Genomic DNA, 12,550 nt, shown 5'->3' with positions numbered 1-12,550 from the left:
CTTGAAAATACAGAAATAATTTTATATATGTGTGAATATATGGGTTAATACATCCTATATAATAAAAGCCTAATAAGCAAATTGTCCCCTCAACAGAGAGTTCGACTAGGAGTTCGACTGCTCACTATGACGTGCGCTGACCACCAGGGGTGCCAGCGTGGAACATGGCAGTCATTGGCGACAGCTGTGACCTCTCGCCAGTTACCCGAGGGTGGGGGTGACAGGGATAGAGGGTGTCCGCCAAGCTCGCTGTCACTCCCCCTACTACCCTCCCCCAGGACTACAGGGCTTGCACGCCAGGAAAGCACCCTGTTCAGGTGCCGGGCACTCATGAGGAGCCCACCCCACACCCATGCAGTTCTTCCGGGTGAGCTGGGCTGCAGCCGCCAGGACTGCAGGGGCTAGTGGGGCTTCCCATGGGTTCGCGCAGGCCCGTCTGCAAGGCCGGCCAGGAGAGAGCATGCTGCCTGCCCGGCTTCTGTGCAGGGCCGCTGGGCACCCCAGAGGCCCAGGCTGCACTCCAGTCAGCGGCATCCGGCTGCGCTCACCACAGAGGGGGACGTGCGGGGGCTCGGGGACCCAGGCGACTCAGGCAGAGGGGGACGTATGGGAGCTCGGGGACCCAGGTGCTGCCCAGGGCCTAGAGGTCAGCTGGAACCTGCCCTTCCATGCCAGACACTCACGCTTCAATCACTGTCCCGGCCTAGGGACTGCACCCGTGCACGAATTTCATGCACCAGGCCTCTAGTAGACATATTTTCCTATTCTGCCCACTGAGAGGGCCTAGAAACAATGACATCCCAGCAGCAATGACCACATCCAATGCCCAGATCTTGGTTTCTAATGCCATTTTCCAATAATTGGAACCAAGCACTTGGAGGAATGGCTGATTCTAAGACTTACGCAGGGAATATACAAGATGAGCCTACAGACTCCTGCAGAGCCAGAAAGTAAGAAAATGCTCAATAAACAAAATGATGGGGGGGGGGGGGGGTCAAAGGAATACATAAGCCAACCTGGAAGTATTCCCAAAGCCAAAAATAACGTAATCTGAGCAGCAAAATAAATTAGCTTATGTATTATAACCCAGAGCATAAAATTCATATTTATGAGCCCATTGTTATATAAATAAATTATTCAATAAATAAATAGAGAGAGGAGAAAAATCTCTAATGCAGAAGAATTCCAAATAATTTATGTAGATACTGCCCCTTCAAAGAAGTGAAGTTTAACTCCTCACAGCCTGAGTGTGGGCTGCACTTCCTGACTTGCTTTCTCAAGCATGCAAAGGGGTGGGGAGAAACCTGGCAAATACTAGGGGATCAAATTTAACATCATTATTGCCAAGTAATGTTTATAGCATGTGCCCTTGATGTAACATGATGAGAAGAGTACTTTACCTCTGAGGTATTATTCCCAAAATTTCATAAGTCCAGACTGATCCAGAGAAAAGAACATTTGGGCAAACCCAAATTGAGGAACTTTTACTCAAAACTGTCAAAGTCATCAAAACAATGAAAATCTAAGAAAATGTCACAGCTAAGAAAGCCTAAAGAGTTATGGTAACTAAATGTAATGTGTTTTCTGTGGCAATGGGATCCTGGGGCAAAAAAATGAACATTAGGGAAAACGTAATTAAAATAAAGTATAGAGTTCAGTTCATTGTAATGTACCAGTGTTGCTTCCTTAGTTGTAACAAATGTACCATAGGAATGTAACATATTAACAATAGGGGGAACTTGGTGAGGTGTACATGGGAACTCTTTACTATCTTTGCAACTTTTCTGTAAACTGAAAACTATTCTACAAGAAAAGTTTTCTTAATTTTAAAAAAAAAAGGAACAGAAGTTTCAGTCTGTTTCCTAAAATAAGGAGCTCTGATTTAATATTGTTTTTTTTTGTTCTGGGACAACCAATACAATAGACCTTTTAATTATGAAAATACAAAGCGAGTGCACATCATTTGTTCTTAAGGAAGACCTAACAGCAGTGAACTCACCCAGACGGCAGATATTTCAGAAGGAGGGGCTGAGCAGTCTGTTTGGTTGGGCAAACTGCCTGTTTGGTACAGTTTGGCAGATTTCTGACTATGCAGTCTTTGTTTTTCACATTAGGAAAAACATGAATACATGTAAAATGATTGGGTGCTCAGACTGACCACGAGAATTTGAATTGGAGAGCACCCTGGAAAGAACATGCAAGCAAATATTTACAGATCGCCTGCAAGATACTATTCCATGATAGACTGGACTAGAGCAGGGTGTGGTCACTGTGTAAGAAATTTGAACACACGTTTAGAATGCTTAATTTACTCCTATCTGCATAATTGGGAAAATGCACCCCTCCTGCTTTAAAAAAAAAAAAGTATCTTTATTGTTGAAAGTATTACAGATGCCCCCTTTCTGCTTTTTTATGCAAATTCTGCTCCAAAGTCAAGCAAAATTGACTTTATCCTTTGGACTCCATCACTAATACCAACTGACTGCTGCCTTGTTAATTATTAAGAAAAATCATAAAAGCATTCTTTTTCTTTAAGGTGCCCACTTTTAAAGTATTAGTAACCAATTAAAAATTTTAATTGGGCCAAATTAAATATATCTGTAGTATGAATTTGGACTGAAGGCCATCATTTATAACTTCTGGCCTAGCTACATTAGTATAACTCTTGGGTTTTGTTATATATTCCATTATACAATTGAAAAATATACAATTAAAAAATATGTATCTTCAGTATGATGAAAGAATCAAATTTTTAAAAGGTTGTTATAGAATGAGGACCTAGAAAGAAATAGGCATAGTCATTTTAGGGAAACAGGGCAGAGGGAGCAGGGGTGGTAAATTCTTTTAAAAATTAGTAGATTCCAGAAGATATTAAATATAAAGAACCCATGGCCCGGTGCATGAAATTCGTGCATGGCGGGGTCGGGGAGGTTCCCTTAGCCCTGCCTGTACCCTCTCCAATTGGGGACCCTTTGAGGGATGTCCAACTACCAGTTTAGGCTTGATCTGGGCCTAAACCAGCAGTCAGACATCCCCCTCACAATCTGGGACCCCTGGCTCCTAACCACTCACCTGCCTGCCTGCCTAATCACTCTGAACTGCCTCTTCCTGCCTGCCTGATTGCCCCAACCCCTCTGCCTGCCTGCCTGATCACCCCTAACCTCTCTGCCTGCATGCTTGATCACCCTTAACTGCCCTCCCCTCCCGGCCTGATCTCGCCCCTAACTGCCCTCCCCCGCCAGCCTGGTTTTCCCCAACTGCCCTCCCCTGCCGACCTGACCACCCCTACCTGCCTCTGCCTCGGCCCCCACCACCATGGTTTTATCCAGAAGGAAGTCAGATGTCCAGAAGATGGCCGGTCAACCCAGTCTAATTAGCATATTACCCTTTTATTAGTATAGATAGATTATATAGGATAGGATTGCTTAAATGGGGGAGGAGGTGTCTTTTTCAGCAGGAGGATATGCTCTTGGCAGACAAAAATATATAATCCCTATATCTGGATTGATAGCCAGCCATATGCACTATACTGCCAAACTGGTCATTAAAAAATTGAACCGCTTTCTTATACCCTACACCAAACAGCTGATCTCCTTAAAACCCCTCCTAAGCACCCACCTTAGATTCTGCCTTTGCAGTTCATCCAGATTAGGTTCTGATTGGTTGGTTTCTATGCCAGTCAACATCAAAAGCTCCACCTCCTAGGCAGCCATTGGCTCCTCACAGTTCACCCAGACTTGGTTCTGATTGGTCAGTTTCTATGCCAGTCAGTGTCTATGGGCCTATCTCCGGGCCTGATCAGAGAGGCGGGGCTGATCAGCAGCCACCCCAGGCTGCTGGAGAGCGAGCTGAGCTGCTGACCTCTTGGAGAGAGAGGGAGGCCCAGAGAGAGAAAGAAGCAAAGGCTGATCAGCAACTGCCATAGAGGCTGCAAATCAGACCCTGCTTCTCTCTCTGGGCCTTACCAGCAGCCGCAGCAGCTGCTGATCAGCCCTGCCTCTCTCTCTCTGCCTCTCTCTCTCTCTCTCTCTCTCTCTCTCTCTCTCTCTCAGAGGTCATTAGTTCAGTCTGCTTGCCAGTCCCCGCCCACCCAAGCCTGCTCAGGTCTTCTCCATCAGTTTTTCTGCAAAATACTTTTCAGTTCTGTCTCACTGCCTTCTAATAACCCTCCCTTCACATTGCTTCTCCAAGTGAAGTTTCGGAGACATACCTAAGGAAGGGTGGTGGGAATGGCCCACCTGAGTGCAAGCAAAAAGGTGGACATGTCTACTGAGAATTTTAAAAAATAATAATACTGACTAAAACTCAAGTCTGCTTATTAATATATCCAGGAATCAGTAAGTCTAAATAATGTCAGTGACAAACTACTCCTCCCACCAAAAAAATTATAAACAATTACTACAATTATTATTGAGTTTTAATATTACCTACATGAGTTTCAAATTAGAACATTTTAAATTGCATATCCTTTAATAAACATTTTTGGATGGAAATTAATTCAGATATTTCCCAATTATACAGTCAACTCCCTAAATGTGTTTATCTCATAAGTAAGTTTGTAATGATTCAATATTGTTCAAGTTCAATTCAGGAGCAATTAATATCTCCAACCCCTGTGGTATTACACATTCTCACATTTAAATACAGGTAGTTCTGGACCTGGGGAGGGGGCAGGAGTGGAGTAGATGGGGACAATTGGGGGGGGGCATCTATAATACTTTCAACAATAAAGAGAACTTTAAAATAAACTAAATACATACATACATAGAGGCAGTCCTTGCTTTGCACACCAGTGTGCGACTAAAAAAATGATCGTGCAGCCCTAACTGGTTTGGCTCAGAGCAAACAAAAAACCATGTAAAATGGCTTCATAATCAATGGGGGAAAGCGTGATTTTTCTGTGACTTTAAATTTTTTTGGTTGAAACATTATAAATTGTCTTACTATCAGTTATAAATGAATCAGGTAATGAAAAATAATAAAATGAATATTTATTATTATACTGTAATTTAAAACACTAGAAATATTGTGAATTAAAAGTGTTTTATTTCTTTGTAAAAAAAAATAAAAATAAAAACACTTCTTATGAGTAGTTGAATGACATTTGCCTTCTTCTTATCCTAGAATTTATAATATGGAGTGAGCATTGTTTTCTGTGCCTTGACAAATTGTCATATTCCTTCCTAAGTCTGAATAAGCTTCCAACATTTATCCTTTGCTTTTTCAATGTCATCAAATACCTTCAAGAGTTCCTTTAATGTGAAGTTTTTGCCAGTGCTATTTCCTATTTTTCATCACAACCCACTGGCCTCATTAATGCCAGTAAATTCACCTCCACTGAGTTCCCCTGAACACACTGAGGGTGTCTAGTGATGCAGAGCCAACAATCGCATGATCAGCTCTTTCTTCTATAACTTCATCCATGTTGGGTGTGAATTTTACTTCCAGCATTATCACTTTTGTTTCTTGGCTGCACTTTCTCCTTTGTTGGCCAATTCACTGTTTTGATCATGCATTTTTGTGAATATCATGTGGATTATCACTGGGCAACAAGGATGTAACACAACTCTACACTTTACTGTCTGTGCATGAACTCGCTAACAGGTACGCAGTGACAATCACCAAAGACTATTAAAGAAGTTGCGATTGGTCAATGACTATGACCCATATCTGTTATTTACGTAGTGACTTGTGGGCAGGAGCACTGGCAGTGTAAATGTTACTTCATGAAATTACTCACAGTGATAAACTAAACTCGTGATAACATTTGAACCTTCTTATTTAACTAAGCTGTGGTAACTGACATTCCTATCCATCAGAACCATGCAAAGCAAGGGGTGCCTGTAGTAGATTCACAACAGTAATAGCCCAGTAATTATAAAGAAGAATAAATAGAACCGGTGTTACAATTATGTCATGCTATGCAACCAGTTGATGCTTTCATTTGTGTTTAATACTTAAACAGCAACAATAGTGCAAAAAGGGTGTTGTTTAGTAAGTGTAAATTTTATTTCATACATGAAGTATTTTATTTGAATATCTCTAAAATGGAAACTTATTCTTTTTAAATTCTTAACTTTTTAAAAAACGAAGAAACACAAATAATATTTATTACATCCTTTTCATTGGAAACCATTTTGTCAGATGAAAGAGGAATGTGTTTTTAAAAATAATGAAAATATGTTAGGCATATAATTGGATAGTTCTAAGAGATCTAATCTTATAACTCCCCTGATCAAAAATGTTCACTATCTCTTTATCAGCTATGTCAGTCATTCTTAACCCTCTGTACGCCACAAGCATCTATGGCATGCGGGGATGATTTCTGTTTTGGACACGCGGCAGTTAACTGGTTAACCAGCATCAACTGTTAATCTTTTTAAAAAAACATAGATTCCCAGGTTCCACACATAGATTCCAATGCAGCAGATCTAGGCTAGGTCCTGGGAAACTGTATTCTTAAAGCCCAGAGGTGATTCATCCAGGTACTGATCCTCTGAGCTACCAGTTTAGTTCTAAGCTCCTTAGCATAGAAAATAAGGGCCTTTAAGATCTGGAACCTACTTCTTACAGACTCATCTCCTGTTGCTAATTTTCTCCCCATATTTTACAAGTTATTACTACTCACAGCTTCAAAATTAGCCATGAGTCCTTGTACATGTTCTTCCAGCTTTCATGGACTGTCTATGTTCACTTAGAAAACCTCATTCCTGTTTAAGAGTTAACTCAAAGCTCATGTGTTTTAGGCACCCTTACTGTATACCTACCTCCACTGTAGCAATTATCTCACCACGCTGTAATAACTGGATAGTTCTGTGCCAAACTGCTTGCAATAGGACCATGTCTTTTCACCTCACAATACCCTATGACGATCTAGCATTATTCCCATTTTACAGATGATACTGAAGCACAGAAAGTTCAAGTAATTGCCCGCAGTCAACTACATAATTAATAGCAAATCCACAAGCAAATTCAGCTAGTCAGACTCTGCCATCTAGCTTCAGATTATCACAAAAGACTGCCTCCCTCCTAGCCAGGCTGTTCTCATTGAGAAATATGCACTTGAAAAGATTCTTGGAGAAGAAAGTGAGAGCTCGTGACTAATGCTGCACCGAAGGTTGAATGTAAAATTCAGTGTTTTATTACGCCAGCAGTTGCATACCAAAGCTAAGACAGGGGCCATTCACATCTAGTTGGCTTTGTTAACCTCCTAGGAGTTTGGGAGAAAGATAGCCCCAGTGGAAAGGAGTCTGTTTGGGCCCAGAAGGCAAACAAATCCTGTACAGAAGGATTCACTGCAACTACTTAAAGCCTGGTGGTAAAGCAGAATCACCATTATTATTTATCAATGCCAGTTAGACATGGATTATCACTGGCTTTCACATTTAAGTAGAGAAGACAAAACTTAATAAATGTTTATTTTCTAATGCTCCCCAAATTCAGTTAGCAAATAAGCTTCTTTTGGTGTGGTCTCCATTGTGACCAGTGTTCCATGAAACACACCTGGAAAATTCTACTCCACTGAGTAGAATAAATCCCCCCTCCCCCCCAAAAAAGAACTAGTGCAATGAAGAGACCCTAGCTCCCTATGCTGCCCAGCCAGGGGGCCCTCCTGGAGCTCCTGAGAGAAGGCAGTTCTTCCTCGTCCATCATGCACACCACAGGCAGAGCAGAAATGCTTCCAACAAGATGGAAAAATAATCACTTTTTTTAAATTTAGGCTTATTACAAACCAGTAGCCCTGTGCACAAATCCGTGCACCAGTAGCTCTCTGAGGGGCCTGGCCGCTCCGCGCCCACTGCCTGGAGGCTCTCCGTGGCCCAGAGGCCCATCCGTGGCTGAGTGCGGAACCCTTGCTCATTGCCATGGGTGGGAAATGCAAACGACTTCGCTCCCTGTTCTCAGGAACTCTGATAAAGGGCTTCCTTCCTCTTCTCAGCCGGCTTTCACCCCTGTGCCTACACCACCAGTCTCTCCTATCACACTATCCTCCACCCCCTCCACCCTCTGGCCGCCCAGACTTGACCTTGCCCGGGAGTCGGGGGCCACTCGACTCTGCTAGGCTCACTGGTTCCTTCTCTTCTTACACAAGCATTCCGTGCCCCAGCCTGGCCAGAGGCCCATCTGTGGCCGGGCACCAAATGCTGCCCACTCTCAGCGGCCACCCCCCCCCCCCCCCCGGGGACTGGGGGACTCTGGTGGGGCTGAGAGGACTGGGTGCCGCCATCTTGTGGCTATGGGCACTGCCATCTTTGTGACAGAGTGACGGCTAATTTGCATATTACTCTTTTATTAGGATAAGACACTATGATAAGCACTTTACGTACCTTAAAAATTTAAGCTCAGACATCTGTATCATTTATAGATGTGTGAAAGGAAATTTTTGGAAATAAAACACTTGCTGGTAACTAATATAGCTTCAGAAGACTCAAGTTGAATTAGTCGATTAGAACTTGCAGGGAGGAAATAAGGGGTTCATATGAAGAGGGAATGTTCTTAATATGTGCTGCTTAATAGAATTGTTGCAAACATCCTGTCCAAGAAAGGAACTTGCTATCTTCAATTTTTATCCTTCTTCTTTTAGTAATTTGATATTTCAAATTAAAGATATTCATTTTTGGCCACTGAATTCTCTTTGGCCCTCTATCAAGAAGGAAATCTTGACTAGTAAAGCTCAAATACCAGTATTTACAGTCCTGGGAAGAAACAGGTTACCCAAAACAGAGGGAAAATGAAAGATGGTATCTTTAAGAAATGAATAAAGAAGGAAGACAGGTTCCCAACCACAAGCAGAAAACCGAGGGAAATAACTGCTTCAGAATATTAATACCACCACTGCAAAGTGATTTTAATATGAGCAATTAATCATCTTTTGTCACTTTTTGTGAAACATTATGAACATTCTATGCGAGGTCCGTCCTTCACTGTACTACCTCAAGTTTAAAAGCCTCAGGCTTTTAAAACTTGGCTTATGACATTGGCAAGGCCCTTTTTATAGACTAATTAACATGCCAAGAATTTCAAACTAACAGAAGATACAATGGCACCATTTTTCAGTTTTCAAGAACTTTTCCACGCACACGTCAAGCACCTGTTACCCTCTGGCCCTCTCTGCTCGAATAACGCCCAGCACCCTGGAGTGGCCGGCTTTCCGCCTCGCCCTGAACACCATCCCTCCTAGGACCAGTGCTGAGGGGGAATCATGACATCACATTAAGCAAAGTTTCCCTATGTGTAATTCTCCTAAAGCCTTTTTGGTGGAATTATCAGGAAGAGAGAAATCTCACTGAGATTACTTTAAGTCTCGAAGCAATGGGCCACCACACTGGATCAGAAGAAATCTAACAGATCCAAGTCCCAGCAAGAACATATGCTGCTAGCCCACACAAGGATTTGGGGGATCCAAAACTTTTAGTTCTGGCTTTAAAATATCACTGCTACTAAATGCTGCCTTTTTTTATTATTATACTTTACACTGCCAATATACCAACACAGAAAAACCTATATTTACAAGCTCTAACTTCTGTTCAAAGGATGTTTACACAGAATAGGATTTCCTGTTTATGGAACCTAATTTAGCAGCAGGACAGAGCCTCATCCAGGGGGAGAAATTTTTAATTCAATTTGTTAGTGAATTTTGACCAAATATATTTACTAACTATGCCCAGGGAAAAGAGCTCTCTCACCTGTCCTCTGAGAGCTAATGCTGCCTGAGAGCCAGCACATCATCCCAACAATGTGGAAACAGGACTCGGCCTCACACTGCTTCACAGCCCACTACGAAAAGTAGTACATCCTCTGCCCTTACGGCTTCCCCAGGCAAATCTCCCAAGACCATTTGTGTCAACTGGGAAGTCCTGGGACAACTCTGTACAAATGAATTCTAAAATCCTTCCCCCTTCACACTAATCTCACAGGGATTTATCTTTTCATAAAGAGGAAAACACGAACCTTCCTGCTGTCACTGAGGTTTCCAAGTGTGACTACTTTTATTACATTTCTCATAAAGTAAATTCTGAAGAAAAATAAAAATTTTGGTTTTAACACAGACTTTAACGTGAAATGGATTGAAATTCTTCTGCAAGAGACTAACTTAAAAATGAACAGTACAAACATGAACTATCTGAAATGAGAAAACAGAATGATGAATAAATATGGGAAAATAGGTTCAACCTCATTAATAATCAAAGGTATGAGAAGAAAGCATAAATATTTTTGTGTATCAAACTGGAAAAGTTTTTCTTCTAATTGTCTGTTCGGTGTTAGCATTGGCTAGACTGTGGGGAAAACTGCTCATCCTACATACACTACTGGTGGGAGTTGATTGATAAAAACAATTTTCCAAGTAAAAATTTGGGAATTTAACAGTAGAATCTATACATAATCTCTGACCCAGAGGCCTCCTCCCCCAGGTCCCAAGCCCACTAAACCCGACCCCTGTCTGCAGTGGTAGTATTGCTGTCATTATCATTGAGGCCATTTTCTGCAGCTACTACTGCAGCCCAAGGTAGAAAGAACTGTTTATCTGAGTTTCATGTGCCCCTGAATATGCATGACCACAATTCCTATCCATATGTATACACAGAATGTGAAGAGAACAAATTACAACAGCAAAGCCGCATTCATACATTTGATGAATGGATTGCTGTACCCACCTCACAGAAGCAGAATGAACCCTACTCCAAATGTTACTGGAATGCTGAAACTGATGATGCCACAAACAGACCAAGAGGATTTCCAAAAAAGCATGGAAGAAGGAATACAACTGCCCACATTTTTAATTAATTTGCATTGTCCTGGCAAATTAGTAATTTGTGGAGTTAGTAATTTGTGGAGGACAAAACTGGACAGAATTAAAAGACCCTTTGTCCAAACATAAGAATTCCAGAGCCTTAGTGTGTTATTTAACCAGATGCTCAAATCTAGATGTGAGATGAACATGTACATCAAAACATGTAGTAAAAAAATGTAGAGAAAAAAATAGGTTTTTTTATTAAGGCAAGAACACTTCACCAAAATCACCAACAATGCTGGAGAATTGCCTGAAAATGTGTAAGAAAATCAGCTTACCATGCTCTATGAAAAAAAATCTGTTGAGATTTTGATTGAAATTGCATTGAAGCTATAGATCAAATGGAGAATTGATATCTCTATAATATCGAATCTTCTTACCCATGAATAATTTATCTCTTCATTCTTCAGGCCTTCATTTAATGTCCCACTTAACATATATTTAATATTTATGTCATTTTATAGGTTTTCCTAGAGATCTTACATATCTTTTATTTGACTTATTCCTGAGTACTTGATATTACTGATACTTTCCAGGTATTTGCTGCTGGTGTGAAAAAGTGCAGTTGAGTTTTGTACATCTCCATCCACCTTGTTCGACTCTTCTATTATTTCTAAATCAATTATCTGTTGAGTCTTTTTGGTTTTCTACATCTGCTAATAAAGACAGTTTTATGCTTAATACTATATAACCACAAAAAGGAGCATATAATCTCTCCCAAAATATACAAGCAACTGGTAACATTGGTTGCTAACCTAGGGCATTAAATAATCTTTTATGCCTCATGTCCTTTTTGAACTTTGAACCATTTTATAAATCACCTATTGCAAATAACTAAAATATATTTTTTTCAAAATCAATACAACCGTTAAGGCCATTAAAATATGACAATAGATGGGCAAGTCACAGGCTCTCTGGACCTCAGTTTCCATGTGCAAGTGCCCTGGATTGGCTAAGACCTGAGGCTGTGGACCAGAGTTAAAGCAGCCTGCAGACCTGGTGTGTTTACCTCTCGTGAGGGGTTTAGTTTTTGTTTTATCGAGTCACCAACATTTAAAAACATATTTCAGTCACAAGTTTAGGCTTCAACTTTTTTATACAATCTGACAACCCCAGAGTTGAATATTGGCATCCTCCTCATAGGCAAGGTCTGGCTCTCCAGTTTGCCAAAGCCCCACCCAGGAGGATTCAGCCACTTTCATTCTCGCCTGATTAGATGCCTGTGGCCATCTGACTTTACAACTCCTTGAGGAGAGGTCACTGGTCCTTTCCATATATACTCTGAGAAATCATACACTTAAAGTGTGTGTGTGTGCATGTGTGTGTGTGAGTGTGTGAGTGAGTGTGTGTGTGTGTGTGTGTGCATGTGTGTGTGTGAGTGTGTGAGTGAGTGTGTGAGTGAGTGTGTGTGTGTGTGTGTGTGTGTGTGTGTGTGTGTGTGTTTCAGTTAGCAAGTAAGAGAGATACCATTTTATTTAAGGGAACAACAGCTAATTGGTAAACGATTGTTGTTGTTTTTTCAAAAAGAAGAAAATTATTAAGATTGCATTTATAAGGTATGCAGTAAGATGGAAAGTTTACTTACTTTACAATTCAGACTTGTAAAAAATATATAGGCCTCTTATTTTGTCTATATCTGATCTGGTCTTGTTCATGAGTGCCATCCACTCGGTTGCAGGGAGGGAACAAAGTGTCTAGTCCCATTCAATAATCTCTAACCATTTAAAAATGTATCCATAAGGAACTCACACTTAACAT

Source organism: Myotis myotis, unplaced genomic scaffold (assembly GCF_014108235.1).
Source record: "Myotis myotis isolate mMyoMyo1 unplaced genomic scaffold, mMyoMyo1.p scaffold_m19_p_7, whole genome shotgun sequence".
Taxonomy (NCBI): domain Eukaryota; kingdom Metazoa; phylum Chordata; class Mammalia; order Chiroptera; family Vespertilionidae; genus Myotis; species Myotis myotis.
The sequence above is the reverse complement of the archived record's forward strand: the minus strand, read 5'-3'. Positions refer to the sequence as shown.